This window comes from Sinohyriopsis cumingii, chromosome 9, assembly GCF_028554795.1.
Source record: "Sinohyriopsis cumingii isolate HCF-2022 chromosome 9, ASM2855479v2, whole genome shotgun sequence".
Lineage (NCBI taxonomy): Eukaryota > Metazoa > Mollusca > Bivalvia > Unionida > Unionidae > Sinohyriopsis > Sinohyriopsis cumingii.
The window spans coordinates 110,824,209-110,840,398 of record NC_142969.1 but is presented as its reverse complement, the minus strand read 5'-3'; the positions used below and the strand labels follow the sequence as shown (position 1 = coordinate 110,840,398).

General features: G+C 34.5%; 1 protein-coding gene across 4 annotated transcripts in view; it reads right to left on the bottom strand.

Moving 5' to 3' along the window:
* Positions 1-16,190, bottom strand: part of LOC149792469 (soluble guanylate cyclase 88E-like) — a 501,393-nt gene that overhangs the window by 120,764 nt on the left and 364,439 nt on the right. For 3 of the 4 annotated variants that reach the window (XM_089971051.1, XM_089971052.1, XM_089971053.1), the window contains 2 exons: positions 12,858-12,937; positions 11,953-12,041 (listed from right to left, as the gene is read on the bottom strand). The exons of the other annotated variant lie outside the window; for it this stretch is intronic. The gene's annotated coding sequence lies outside the window, so the exon portion shown is untranslated. The remainder of the gene's footprint in view (positions 1-11,952; positions 12,042-12,857; positions 12,938-16,190) is intronic. 4 annotated transcript variants of the gene reach the window in all.

Below are 16,190 nucleotides of genomic sequence, written 5' to 3'. Positions count from 1 at the left end.
TTAGAATTACATAGAGCTGATGTAAAAATTGAAGGAATATGCAAAAGTAAAAGAAAACGAAAACCACAAGAAAGAAAAGCAAAAGGAATGAAAGGATAAATAGTTCAACAACTTGCTTATTTCCTTTAAATCAAAGTTTCGAAACAACAACTGCTTGTATGAACAGCATAGTAACACCAACAACTGCTTGTATGAACAGCATAGTAACACCAACAACTGCTTGTATGGACATCATAGTAACACCAACAACTGCTTGTATGAACAGCATAGTAACACCAACAACTGCTTGTATGAACAGCATAGTAACACCAACAACTGCTTGTATGAACAGCATAGTAACACCAACAACTGCTTGTATGAACAGCATAGTAACACCAACAACTGCTTGTATGAACAGCATATTAACACCAACAACTGCTTGTATGAACAGCATAGTAACACCAAAAGGTTCATGGTAAAAGCTATATAAAGACGAAAATGATAATCACGATAACAGTTGCAAGTAGGGTCTAGATCGTATTGCTGTTGTTAAAACTACAATATGTCATCTTGATTCAGGTCTAGAACTCATTGCTGTTGTAAAAACGACAATATGCCATCTAGATTCTGGTCTAGACATTATTGCTGTTGTTACCATGACAATATGCCATCTAGATTCTGGTCAAGACCTTATTGCTGATGTTAAAACGAAAATATACCATCTAGATTCTGGTCAAGACCTTATTGCTGATGTTAAAACGACAATATGCCATCTAGATTCTGGTCTAGACATTATTGCTGTTGTTAAAACGACAATATGCCATCTAGATTCTGGTCTAGACATTATTGCTGTTGTTACCATGACAATATGCCATCTAGATTCTGGTCTAGACCTTATCGCTGTTGTTAAAACGAAAATATACCATCTAGATTCTGGTCAAGACCTTATTGCTGATGTTAAAACGACAATATGCCATCTAGATTCTGGTCTAGACCTTATTGCTGTTGTTAAAACGACAATATGCCATAGACATGCTGCTCTAGCTTATTTGTCAGTATGTCCTCTAGAACATACACGGACAACTGTCTCCAGGGCATGGGTCGGATAAGTGATTCCTTAAGCCGCATCATATTATTTATATTATCGGACAAAACCTGGTCACATGTAGTATCTTGCCCACCCCTGCTATGGAAAGATACTGGTCAAGACTGTTGTTACACAGACAATATGTTTTGTAGATACTGGTCAAGACCGTTGTTACACAGACAATACGTTTTGTAGATGCTGGTCAAGACGTTAGTTTTGAATAATTGTCAAAACCAAAACTGTCTAAAATAGACTAAAACTATCCTTGAAACCTCATTTGTCTCGTCCTTTCATGTTGTTGAACTCATTAAATATTCTAGATGGATACGGATGTATACTGTTATGATATTCACCTAAACAGTGTATATACACTGTGATGCTATTGGGTGAACGTCACAGACATTTGATATAATTCGCTCCGTCTTTATATTCAGTATTACGATATTAGTTTCACACCTCCTCACTAATTTACAGTTTTCTCCGTCAAATACTGATATGACAGCCTCCTTAAGAATTTCTGTGTCATTCATATATTTTACGAAGGGAATGCCGCCACAAGTCAGCCTCTCTCTCTCTCTCTCTCTCTCTCTCTCTCAAATGTAGCATATTAATAACATATTTCAAAGGTGAATTCAAATTCAGCACGATTTCAATATTCAATTCTATCCAACAGAACTTGTATAACTATCAGCCTTCCTTGGGAATTGGCTATATGGACTCTCGTAAAATTAGGAATCATTTTTCTACATGTTACGTGAAGCTGATACTGTCATTTCCGCAAAGAGCAATTAATATTTCATGTTTAGCAAAAGGTTTTATTTTTGGTGTGTGTGTATGTGCGTTTGTAATTAAATGGTGGAAAGAAAAGAAGGAACCACGCTCGGGTTGAGTCGCAAGAGATGTCTCTGTTGAATAAACCTTCAAAGAGCATCGAGTAACATAGGGCTACATTATCTCATTAATAATGCTGCAAAGTTAAAATAACAAAAAACATTTTTGTTCGCCGTAATTAATGCTTTCTGCATACAATAACCAGAAAGATGATATTTTATTGCACTTGCATAATACGAACAAACTAAACACGAAGTATAAGACTGACTTGTGTTTCGCGATAATTCAATTCATAGAGAGCAAACATGTTAATTTTTTTCCCCGGAAAGAAGGAACATGTGTTCTGCTTTTGCAAAGGATGTCGACCTAAACGGCTGCGCTGGCATCGAGGTAGCGCTTATGTGCTTAGAACAACAACAACAACAACAACAACAACAATAATAATAATAATAATAATAATAATAATAATAATAATAATAATAATAATAATAACAATAATAATAATAATAATGATAATAATAATAATAATAATAATAATAATAATAATAATAATAAGAATTAGTTGTAGTAGTAGTAGTAGTATAACAAAAACAATAACAACGTACTTGCTCGCATAAATGTGCTATTTGATCAGGTCGGGACCCAACTAAATCAACGGGTTTGACAAAAGTGTACGTCTTCCTAAAGGGATTATTTAATGCCAAAAACAAAGAACGGCAGTTTCAAAAACTTCGTGAGTGTAGCTGGAAATTCACAAGAGGGAAACTTATTTTGGAGCGAATTCTGATAATCGTCTCGATTTCTAAAATTGCCCTGGAACAAGAGTATCATGAAACTTGCCAGAAGGCTTTAAGTGGAAACAATGGAAACCTTGTAATCGAAGCGATGTATATGGCTCGTCTGACCTACCGCGAGCAAATGACATCACATAGAAATTTCCATCGGAGATCCAGTGTTGAAAAATGATGTTGTCTGTGTCAAATATTCTACTGATTTAGAAAGGCGGCTGCTTCTTGATTTTTATTTGATGAAATAATCTATTTTTCAATGGTATTGAATATAACACTGCCCATTATTAAATCAAATACTGTCTGAGACTAATTTTGTTACGCGCAAAAATTGGCATGTTCAGAATCAGATCCAGAATAAATTCAGTCATATTTTCTTCTATCTCTCGAAGATCTTTCCCCTGGAAAACAATGTCATAAACAGAATCTCACATGGGTAATGATTTAATATCAAATTTATGAAATTCGCTGAACAAGCTCAATAATTAATAAATCGTTACCAATTCGAATCCCTCTATTTATCACATACATGATTTCTGTGTTATTTAAGAAAATGTACCCATTTCATAATTTTCATAAATGCAACATGTAAAACAAACAACATTCATAATGTAACAAATAACGTCACAACGTAATGCAAAATGAAAGACGTAACGACAGAGGTATAAAACCGTATTTTAAATTCATTTCACTAAGAAAAGCAAATAAATGAGTACTTTTAGTCATGTAATTAAAAAACAAATACTTATATCTATGCTCTCAATAATCGAATCGTTTCATAAATTTCATTTGAAGTGAGTATTAATGTAAGATTCTCTGATTATATTTAGCAAGTGACGTTAGGTGTACGTCACACACTATCATAGCTTTGTTTATGGCGACTTATTGATGAAGTTACTTATTCTTGGCGGAAATAGTCCCAAGTCTCTTTCTATAAATATATATCTACTGGAGAACGCTCTTTCACTGAACTTGTGCAAATCATTCCATCCAGGTATCATAATGCATTTTACATGGATCTTTTTTGCCTACTGTACTTCAGAAAGTGACTGATTATACGGTTTTCTTCAATGATATCTCCCATTTTACGTAGCATAACTCCGTCGAATTATTTCCAAGGTCGATTTGGGTTGAAATGTTTAGACTGAGCATGAATTTTTTAGGTTACCTGGCAGTTTATCCTTTAAACGGACAACTTGACCGACCCCGTACAACTGTTATGTAACAATGTAACCGCCTCTCTGATCGGACGAATAGACGTACATTATAAACGCTTTTATGGATGGGTGTCAAAGTTGTACATAACATCAACAGTCTAACCACAAATAGGTACGATAAAGCCTTGCAACAACTGAAGACGTAGCAACGATATTAGACGTGATACTCACTGTGTAAGGAAATTAACGTAATTGCTAGTTTGTTAGTATAATACAAAGAGCACGATTTTCCTTTCAGTGTAATAAAAATATAATATTGACATAAATCGAGTTGTTTTTTTTTTGTTTATCCCCCCCCCCAACACACACACACAGACACACACATTTCAATGGAGGTTAATTTTGCTGGAATAATCGTATAAAAATCAAGTATGGCGGAAGGGCCGCAATAGTCTCATTCCGTGTGCAAGAAATAAATGGGTATAAATCTAGGATGCGTAAGGTGTGGTTGTTCCTCATCTGTCGCAGTAAAATAAATTTGCGTTATTTTGAACACTGTTAGACCCTAACCGAAAAGAATATTTAGAAATGCATCTAATCGATTTTTGTCGTTGTCAAGGAAGTAAATAGAAATAACTTCGGAACGCCGCGAATGGCGTCTGGACAAATTTTTTCTCTCAATGATTAATTTATATGTCTGAAATCTAAGACAGTAACAGTTTATCTTGTTTAGCTCACAAAGTACTCGTTTTTGTTGTTGCAGTTACAACTGGTATGGGTACACACGATCAAGCGTCGCATGGCATGATGGGAAATCTTATATTTTCCCATGTGAAAACATATGTTTCACATATAAAAATAGAGGCATGAGAAAGAAATAAGAAAATTATTTCACCAATAAGTCTTTGTATGTCACACAAAAGCATATAATAAAAAAGAGAATCTATTTCCATAGAATACAAAGCGAAGACTTAAAAGGAACTCAGAGTCTTGAGAAATAAATCCCAAATAGTCCTTAATGTTCGTTCACATGTCTGAAAGTAAAAAGTGTTCGAATCAATTCCACTGGTGTTCCGAATGAATTTCAATTTTGAATGTTCTGATGTCTCAAAAGCCTGGAATTTGGCGATGTGCCAATAGTCTTGGTGTATCACAGTTACATAATCTAGAATGTCTTTAAATGAATTTACAACGTTCATAAAATAGTGATTTAGTCCAAAAGTACAAAAGAGCACTTTGTAACTCCAATGAATAATTTAAATAAATAAATAAATACTCTCAAACTATCAATGAACACAGTTAAGAGACTGATTCCCCTACAGATAATAAGATAGTAATAAAAATTCGATGTAAACAAACTTATATAGATTCCCACAGTGTCGCAATAACCATGTTCTGCAAATAATGTCATTTTAATGGAAATTTTCGTCAATGTATAAACCAAATTCGTTTTTAGAATCTTCTCAGGTTAGAATCAATACCGTATCTACAATGTAAACCCAAGTATATAAAAAAAACAATTGTTAATAGATAATGAAATTATTCACGTATCATCCAACTCCTACCCTCAGTTTCAGACAAAGGTCAATAACACAATACAGATTAAATATACATAACAATATACATTACCTCTACCTACCTTTCTGAAGAAAAATCGAAATCATCGTTATATCGGATGTAACAGAATCCATAGACTGCCATAATCAATTGGTCTCTAAATTTTATTTTGCGGACCACACACATATACTTACCTGAAGTGCTTTCCCTGGAATGTAGCCTTTAACAGTGATGATACTGCAGTCAAGAAAAATGGATCACTAGCGACAGATTAATCGATTCCAACTAAGGGTAAAATTGAAAATGAGCTACCTGCGGGAGACGGCAATACAAATGAAGGATAAAGGGATATCGGGGAAATATGTTTATTACATTGAATCAGTTCAATACAGAAAGACTTCTATAGCAAGTCTTCAGTAAAATCTAATTGGCTTTACCTTTCTCTTATCGCGACAACGTAACGGTAAGTTCAGTGGCAAGCTATGTAAGAAACAAGCACTGATTGCTAAACAAAATTCAGTTATCACGCACAAAGTAGCAGGTAGAAACGTTTTCATCGTCCCCTTTTAGTGGAATATGAGTACATTTTTAAATAAAAAATAGTTCTAATCGCTGTTCAACAGTAATAAAGATTTGTACAATCGCCGATTATCGAAAATAACCCTGGTTATTGTATTAACATTTTGGTCGAAAGCAAGGCTCATGGTGTGTGCCTCATCTGTGTGTGTTAAATACAAAGGTGGATTTATACAGCTAGAGAGCCTACTATTCTTTACAAGTTATATAAAACATAATCTGAGGATCAATAATCCTAGTAGCTGGATAACATGGTACCGAGCCCATTCCTTTGTCCATTAACGCTTACAGGTAAGACAGGTATCTCCAAAACGAAGTTGCAGGCCAGGTGGATGTGACAACAGTACATTACACATAAGGACCTTTTAAAGCTGATAATTACATTATATAATGAATGCAAATTAAATCCTTATGTACCTTTCATGACCTTTTGTCTTACTAATTTAGCGCTGGCATGGGAATATTTTGAATGAAAAATCAATGGTATTTGATGGGGTTTTCTTTTAAGACTTTAGGGTAAAAAAGACATTAGCTAGTATAAAACAAAGAAGGGTTAAGGAAAATATATTGTTGGAAGGAAAAGTGATTCTGTCAAGAAAACATGAACAATACAGAGGATCGTCGGCTTAGTGACATCGTCTTTTTGACTGTCAATATTTGGTATGGACTTTGGTGTGGATGCACTCTCCCTTTTTACAAATTGTCGTATAGAGTGGCAGTCGTCTTTGCGACTGGCAATAATTTGTATGGACTTGTGCGCGGATACACTTCCCCCCCCTTGTATGTATATCTGATTTAATTTGATTTGATTTGATTTAGTTGTTTGTTTGTTAGTTTTAACTTTTTTAAATATTATTTTATTCCATAACATGCAATTGTACTGTAATTTTATTTACTGGAACTGAAATTTTAAAGACATTCAGATCGGTTTTTCGACAACCTAATATTTGATCTTTGTAACTAAAGCTGACCTAGTTCCTGGCATTATTTCATGATTGGAAGTAAACAATATTTTAAAAAATTCTTTCTTAGTGTCGGATTTAGAGTGAAATCGAGGCTGTACTGGGACTACGTGACTTTAGACATGTAAATAGCTTTACGTTCTTATTTCGAAATTCTGCTTTTACCGGAATTGCGCAGTGACCAGATTTAATAGTGATGATTAGAGAAATAATTTCAGTTTGGCTTTTAAACACTTACACGTAAGGTGTTCTGTCTGTGACCAGGTTGAGTCGAAATTTTATATTATGGAATTATTAATTCTTTTTACTGGATATATTTATGTGCTCAAACAGAATTCTCGGACAAAGACATTTATTGAATTTTTATTTGGAATTTAAAACTGAAATATTATTTTATGTGGTTGAACAAGAAACTGTTGATGCATCAGGATAACACTGACCACAGCATTCGTCCACGTCTTCCATATTGGATTTTTTTTCAGGATTCCAACTCAGACTCATTTAGGAGTTTTTATTTCTGGGACTTCTAATTTTTAATGCTTGGATTATTTTTGGATTTGATTCGTAAACCGTAACTTCTTTTTCTCAAATTTACCTTGTTTTTCTAGGGAAATACATTATTTGTTAAATTTTACAAAGATTGTTGTCTTCACGTTTTTCTTGTTACTGTTTATGACAGCCTAAACAAGTAACACCCTTTACAGACTTTTCTATAGAATGACCATCGTCTTTGTGCTTGGTAATTTTTTTATGTACTTAGGTGTGGAGGCACTCTCCCCCTTGACTAACTGTCGTAAAGAGTGGTAATTGTTTTTTTTTTTTTACTTGTAATTTTTGCATAGACTTAAGTGTGGAGGCACTCTCCCCCCCTGACCGACTGTCGTACAGATTATTCACATGCAAGTTAACGAAAGTAAGTAAAATATATTGGGTATTTGCTACCTGCATATCAATAATTAGATAGATAGATAGATAGATAGATAGATAGATAGATAGATAGATAGATAGATAGATAGATAGATAGATAGATAGATAGATAGAGAGATAGATAGATAGATAGATAGACAGACAGACAGACCTATAGATAGATAGATAGATAGATAGATAGACAGACATATAGACAGATAGATAGAGAGATAGATAGATAGACAGACAGACAAACAGACAGACAAATAGACAGATAGATAGACAAATAGACAGATAGATAGATAGATAGACAAATAGACAGATAGATATATCGATAGATAACTGTGTTGTCGACAGACACTATTGAAAAAGGAAACAAAAAAAATAAAAAATAAAAAATACAATGATACAAATTTAACCCAATTAACTAAATATACAATAATTTCAAGAGCAGTAAACTAAAATATAAAAGAGCATCAGGTAATGTTTTAGTGTTCTTGCCATCGCGTTGTATTCAGACTGGTTTTTTTCAGTTGGATTTGCTCCTAGTGTGGTAGACACGCATGAACATGCCGCCTATTTGTGTTTAAGGACTTTATGGGACTAGAAGCCAATTGACTGCAGTCTCGAATGATATGTTCCTTAACAGATTTTCACTAGTATCAAAGGAACATTTAGAGACAAAGCAGACATGTTGCTGGTAATATTATTTTGTGACGGAAGAATATAACTTTAGGTGCAACAATTGCATTTCATGGGGGAAATCAAATATTATTTCTTCGTAACTTTGCAGACATCTTTTATGACAAGACGATGTAATCGAAATGGATTCATCAGCCAGAGAATGTCAAGATGGTAGTGTTTTAATAAAACAATGAGAGAATAGTTCCTTATTAACCATGCAGTATTTCAGGTGTGATGCATCTCGAACATTGATCAACGGACAAGGAACGCAATACGCGTCGGGTTTGAGTGAACATTTTCAAGTAGCGAACGATTTGGAATAGGTACATTAGATACGTGCTATGGAATAGGTACATTAGATACGTGCTGTGGAATATGTACATTAGATACGTGCTATGGAATATGTACATTAGATACGTGCTATAGAATAGGTACATTAGATACGTGTTATGCAATAGGTACATTAGATACGTGCTATGGAATAGCTACATTAGATACGTGCTACTGAATAGCTACATTAGATACGTGCTATGGAATAGCTACATTAGATACGTGCTATTGAATAGCTACATTAGATACGTGCTATTGAATAGCTACATTAGATACGTGCTATTGAATAGCTACATTAGATACATGCTATGGAATAGCTACATTAGATACGTGCTATATTTTTGCTGTATATTTACTCCTTTCTAGAATATAAGATAATTAAATGGTTGATGAATTTTTAATCTCTTTTTACTCTTTTCTATTTCTTCTATCTAAAAAATCTTTCTTGCCAGGACAAGAGCAATAGCGGAATCGCATGAAGAATTTAGCATTCCCCACGACAACAAAATTGATGGCATATTGAACATTACTAGTAGTGCTCAGTTCTCTTATTTTATCCGCGGTATTGAATTATCGGACTGGAAAACTAGGTCTTTTACAAATTAAAGTTGACTGAACAATATGTTTTTAATCATAATACTGATGAAGATAGGATGAACTAGTCTATATTAAGAAATATTGATTATTATACTGATATTAAATTTTCCCTCGTCTGTAAAACATTAAAATATAACATTTTATTACTTTGCCAGTAGGAATATGTAAAGTTAATAGTTTCATTTTGCGTCTGAGAGTGCAAACGTGCCTGTCAAGATGCACCGAAAATAATAATAAATAATATAATTATAAATATAAATAATATAAATCTACCTATATAAATCTATAAAGCAAAAAATAGAGTGGAATAGGTTTTTAATTACTTATAAATGCATTGTATTGTGTCTTTTAACAATAAAATCATATTGCAAAAACAACTCTAAATTGTAGACCCATACCCCTTCCCTCCCTCATTTAGACTCATTATCTTAGAATCTTATTTCTTTTTTTTCCTCAGGTATATTGAAAATACTTCAAGCACAAACAATTGATAACACTTAAGTAAATGTCTTTATCTCTGGCGAGAAAATGTGTCCTAAAAAAGAAGCTCCAACATAACAATAGGTATATTATAATCTTTATATTCTATTCTTGTTTCCAAATTATTATCTGTTGAACAATTATTTAATTGCCTGCCTGTTTCTGAAAAGGCAAACAAGTAGAATTACTTGGAGGAAAACTGAAACCAAAACTATTATCGACCTAACTATGGCTATTGATATCAGATATGTCCTGGATCATCAGACATACAGGTGAAAGAGACATAAACGGAAATATTTAGAAAAAAAAAAAAAAAAAACAACAAAACAAACAGACAAAAAAAATCAGTTAAAAGGAATTTCTGGATGAGTAGCTTAGAAACATACGTCACCCCTTCGAAGTTAATTAACTACGTACAATTATGTACGTCACCAGCGTTAAGTCAGGCTCGGGAATTTCATTATTTTGCAGTTATATTCCATAACTAAAGACCAAATTTAATTTTTGTTTAAAAAAACAGCAACCTTTCCACGGATAACTTCTATAAATGTATCCTGGATTTTCTATTAGACCAGGAAGTAGTCTCTAACATGTCGTTATTTGTTAAGCCAGGAAGTAGTCTCTAACATGTCGTTGTTTGATAAGCCAGGAAGTAGTCTCTAACATGTCGTTATTTGATAAGCCAGGACGTATTTTCGAACATGTGTTTTGATACGCTGTGCAGTATTTTCGAACATGTTTTTTGATAGGCTGTGCAGTATTTTCGAACATGTCGTGTTTTGATAGGCTGTGCAGTATTTTAGAACATGTCGTGTTTTGATAGGTCATGACCTATTTTCGAACATGTCGTGTTTTGATAAGCCAGGAAGTAGTCTCTAACATGTCGTTGTTTGATAATAGACCCTAGAGAAGTCTGCATCAGTTAAACAGCTTATTAGGCTAAAACTAATTGCATCATTCATAATCTTGCTGCATTTGGAGGCCAGCTAACCTAATGATAGGCTTTGAGCTCACGTATTATAATGATTTTAATGTGCTTCGTGATTACAAGCTGTGACAAAGTGAGTCCCATTTTGATTAAAATAATAAGGCATATGCTATAGACGTTTCAAACATATCATCGTAAGAATTTTTCTTAAATTGATTATATCCGACCACTGTTTTTCCTAGACTTCATTTGGCACAATGTTTAATACCCAACATATCTATATTGGGTAAAGCTAATAGCAGTCTCCACACAAAAATTACATATGTGCTTGGTTTGCAGTCGGCATAATGAATTAATTTGATATGGCGTATGAATATCTCGAAGCGTTCAGGCTCTGATACATTCAAACGTCAGATCAAATGTCGCCTTTTCTTAAGACTGTGAATTACGTGACACGCCAATGCGGTTTTGCGTGTATACCATACGTCATTTGTTTTTAAATTTCCAAAAATCTTTTGCTATAAACTGTGTATGGAGTTCAAGAAAAATTGGAATTTATTCAAATTTGATTCAGTGCATCGAAGAATATCGACTCGCAGACATTAGTGAAATCAGTAAATAGTTCTAGTCTTGGTATGCAATACAGAAATATGGAACGAACTTCAATATTGAACACCAGATGAAATATAACGATTAAATGGGGATGTAATAAATATGCATTTGAATTATAAAGGTCAATTGAAATATTATTTAAAACAACTAGAACTAGCTAGCTGAATATCAGGAGAAATCATGGACAGTAAATAATTATGCAAATGTTTATAGGAAACAACATCTTTGTTTGTTTTATCGCTTTTTCTGTTTTCTGAACCACGAATCAATGCAAATGCTGCTTTAGAAATAAAGAGTCAACCATAGTTCAAGGACTTAGATTGCTTTAACTCTGGAAAAAACAAGAGTACGATCGTAGATAAAAGTTGCAGAAGAATAAGCCATATCATAGAAACATAATACAAATTTAGATTTTAACTGAGTATGGGATCCCACGCTTGCCTCTCACGCATATTTCTGAAAGTACCGCTATACATACCTAGGTAAACATTAATTATATCAGGGACCAGTTCAGCGTTCAGGGCAGGGCCGTGATATTTTCCTTGTTTAAGTTCCGTCTGTAAATAGCTGGAAAAAATATATATTGTTCTGATTGTAAGCACAAATAAAACACTATATTATATCAATGGTATTATCTGGAAAAAATATTATCTTAAAATAAAAGAAGAAAAAAAAACGTTATTTCAGTTCAAAAGAAAGTCACATACCCCCCATCCCCTAAAACTTAAAATGGCCAGTACCTTATTGTAGATGAATTTGCTATGTATATGTTAATTGTTATATAAGTTGCAATCTAAAGGTATACCGAAAGTGGGATGATTTCGCTTTTACTACAGCGGATTATGTGACTGGCATTAGAAAGCCTATTAGCAAATACAGGAAGTACTGATACTGAAACCTAAAATTTACTAAAGCAGCGACATTATTGATATAATAGGCAGAGAAACTATGAGTGGGGTGATAACACTCGGGCAAGATGTTTATCAGAGGAGGCCAGGAAACATGCAACGTACTTAATAAACGAAGAAATATTTAGTGGACTTCAGAAAGTGCATAAAGTTCAGACAGAAAAAAAAAAACGCGTTCCTATGATGATTCACATTCTTACAAAAGGAATACACGTACTTCACACACGACACTAAATAACTAAAACATGAAGTATTTTTGTTTCAATTGTGGGGTCGTTTTTTGAAAATTGTTTACGAAACTTGGATTTGACCCGAATATGTTTCACAAGATTGGCCACCGCATTGACATACGTGAAACGTGTCAAACATGTGATTAAAGATCACACATATATTATTATATTGAACATGTTCACCATTAGTTTTCTCAAATAAAATATGCGTTTTCGGGGTACTTCTATAACTATGTAATGCTTACATGTTGTTACTGCGTTTCTTTCTTTTTTCATTAGTTCCCAGACCAAGGCGGATTCTCTCCTCCAGTTAGTAATTGTAGGCCTGGAACAAACAGAAGAATTTTACTGATCTGATAACACAGTCATTTACGTCATTCGGAAAATAATCCCAATAATGAATGAACATCAAAACGGGTAAATAGGAATGTATTAGGTAATAATACGCAATGAATATTGATTAATTAAAATTACATAATGGAAGGCAGCCTTTAATCCTTCAGCTCCAGCACAACATAGCCAGGCATTATTACATGGCTAACCTTTCCAGCCCAGACGGAGGTTGATGGATCCCTGACGGTGAACATTCGATCTGTTTTCAGTAGGAGGATTGCTTTACGATTTTCAAGGAAAGAACACATCTGTTTCAATGACAGATAATCATCTGTTTCAATGACAGATAATAAGCTGTTTCCATAGTCAGAATAAGCAATCTCAGGAAATAATAGGCCACTCAACACCACTGATAAGGGATGATAATGGCTCATTCTCCTCACTGACGCGCACGCGCGCGAGAGAGAGAGAAAGAGAGAGAGAGAGAGAAAGTAGGAACCCTTCTTTAAGATAAGGTTCTCGATGGAAGCCGCGATCAAGACTCATACGGTCGTTTAGACAAAGATTAAAGTACACACGAACGGTTCCTGTCGTCCATAGACCACCAGTTCATTTTTTTCCGAAAGTACTATATAAAACAAACATGTCGTCGTAAGATACTTGGCTCGTGTAACAAATCTTGTCCTAGTGGGTAGTGTTAATATAGTCTAATGTTTTCAAGGTAACTGTAATTTTCGACAACCATTCTAGAAGTAAGGTAGTGTATCCAGTGTCAATGGCAAGCGGTATAGGTCTTCAATTTTACCCGACTAGGCTATATTTGCGACGCAACCAAAGCCATACTATTTTGCGGCTCATGCTTGCACTATGTAGGTACTAGAAAAATCCAATTAGAAATTTTGTATTGCAAGAAGCAAGACAATGATGTGGGTAACAATACCAAGTTTTCTCCAGCCATACTAGCAAATGCATGCACATTCCACAAACACGGACTCCATAAAAACACATTATTTCGCATAAAGATCATTCAAACCGACAAGACGGATGCAGTACACTTACTACACGAGAAAACCTACAATGGGAACCTAGTTTCCAGTACTTTCAGAGTGGACTACCTTGCTGGTCATGGTGGGCGTACGCATTTCCATCCGCTTTCTGGCCTTCTGATGTTTGCAGACGATATATACGTCTTTGGCAACCTGCACAGCGAGGACATAATATCCGCAAGAGACGAGCTGATTTGCAATGCGTTCTGCTTGCGCTCTGTCCTCTTAATTGGTATATATTCTTCTGATTTGGCTAGTGTGCTTTTGAAGCAGGAACTAAGTCGTTTCGACTATTGCAGTTTGTTTTTAAATAGTGTATGCTCGAACTTTTATTTTGATTATGTTCAATATTTATAGGTTACTGCATTTGTATGGGAAAATATGAACGAATTTTGGGATGGAATACTGCACGACCTTGGGAGTGAAGTATATCCTTCCGCCAAAACGAGTTCATATTTTCCCATACAAAGACAGTAACCTTTTTATTATATGCTCATTTTTTTTAATTCTAACTAATGCTTAATTATATAAACAAAATACACTACAATAAACAACGTAAATGAATGTATGCCGCATTCCAAACTAAATGCACAAGCGCATATTTATCATTACACAAATCAACATTATTACTGCGCACATAACTCCGCCCAGATAAATTTGAACTTAGTCGCGCGCTCGACATAACGTTCGAAACAAAATGGCCTGTCTAGTTAAAATTGATATATGGAGTCATATTGTGAATGAATGTGCATTGCAAAAACTTTTCCATTTTTCCATTTGATCTGGAATGAATCAAGTTTGGTATTTTTCTCGATTCTAGGAAATTTCGTGATTATTGAATGAATTTTGTATGTGACGATTCCACATGAAATACATGAGAGTGAAGCTAGGGAGAAGCGTGTTGGCATCTGCAGATGTGTTTCTGTTTCTGGCATTGAATGTTTGAAATAATAATGTGGGGAAAATATGAAGTCTTTCAATTGCAATTATCAAAAAGACGCTATGGAGTTTAATGTTTATTTCATTTTGAGTGCAGTAAGGAGAATGCAATTGCACTTATCATCGAAATTACAGCACAGTTTCGATATGTGTAATCCTTATTGAAAACCTATGACATGACATGGCTCATGTAATTCGGATTTGCAGAATTAAGAAAATACATTTTGAGGAAATTCAGGATGTAAAACTGTAAGTATATTTTATTTTGCCATTTTTATCACCAGCTAAAGAAGAGAGTATATGATTTGTCACTTGTATGTTATTTGTAAGGACATTATATTCCGTCTTTTATATAATGTAGCTAGCCTAAATTCATAACATTGTATCAACGCGGAATGTGCCAAAGCAGCTGGTATGTGGCAGTCCACGAAACATCTGTTTTAGTTCATTCAGAAACAAATTTAAACAACCACAACTTAAAGAGCCTTTTACGCGAGTGCACTTGATTTGTGTACAAAATCAAAAGTCCTGGCGTCTGCGTCCAATGTTTGTTTACAATAGAAAGTAGTACCTTTATGCACGTGAATGCTATATGTGTATTGTCGCGCGAGTTCAGTATCGGGTAATATTGAACGATTCTGATAATGTTGTTGTTGTTGTTGTGGGGTTTAACGCCATTTTTCAGCACACGATAGGCTATGTATGGCGGCCAGTATTAATGGTGGAGGAAGAACCCGGGAAAACCCCGGGAAGAACCATCGACCCTCGAGAAGCTACTGGCAACCTTTCTCACATACCCCCATTGGTCGAATCCAAGACTCGAACCCACGCAGACAGAGGTGAGATGGCAGTGATCTATAACGAAGAGCGCTTTAGACCACTCGGCCACTCGGGGCCCCTTCTGACAATGTAAATTTAACGGGGAAAAATGAGCATATAAATAAATAAATAAATAGATAAATAAATAAATAAATAAATAAATATAGAATGAGTGTCTATCGAACTGGTATATCTAGAACTAGCTATTATTGTGTGCCTCCTCACACTCCTGCAGTAGCCAGGCGATATGCACTTGAAAGTGTTATATTGAACAAAATTTTACAGCAACACTACTATCCTTGCGGAAAGACCTACCTGTGTATTTTGACTCTCTTGCCGATGACAAAATTCTGGTTTTGTGTACGAAGGATATACGTACTGACAAACCCTCCCTAAGACTGTTGTGCAAAACTGTTTACGTACATTTAGATAATGAAGGAG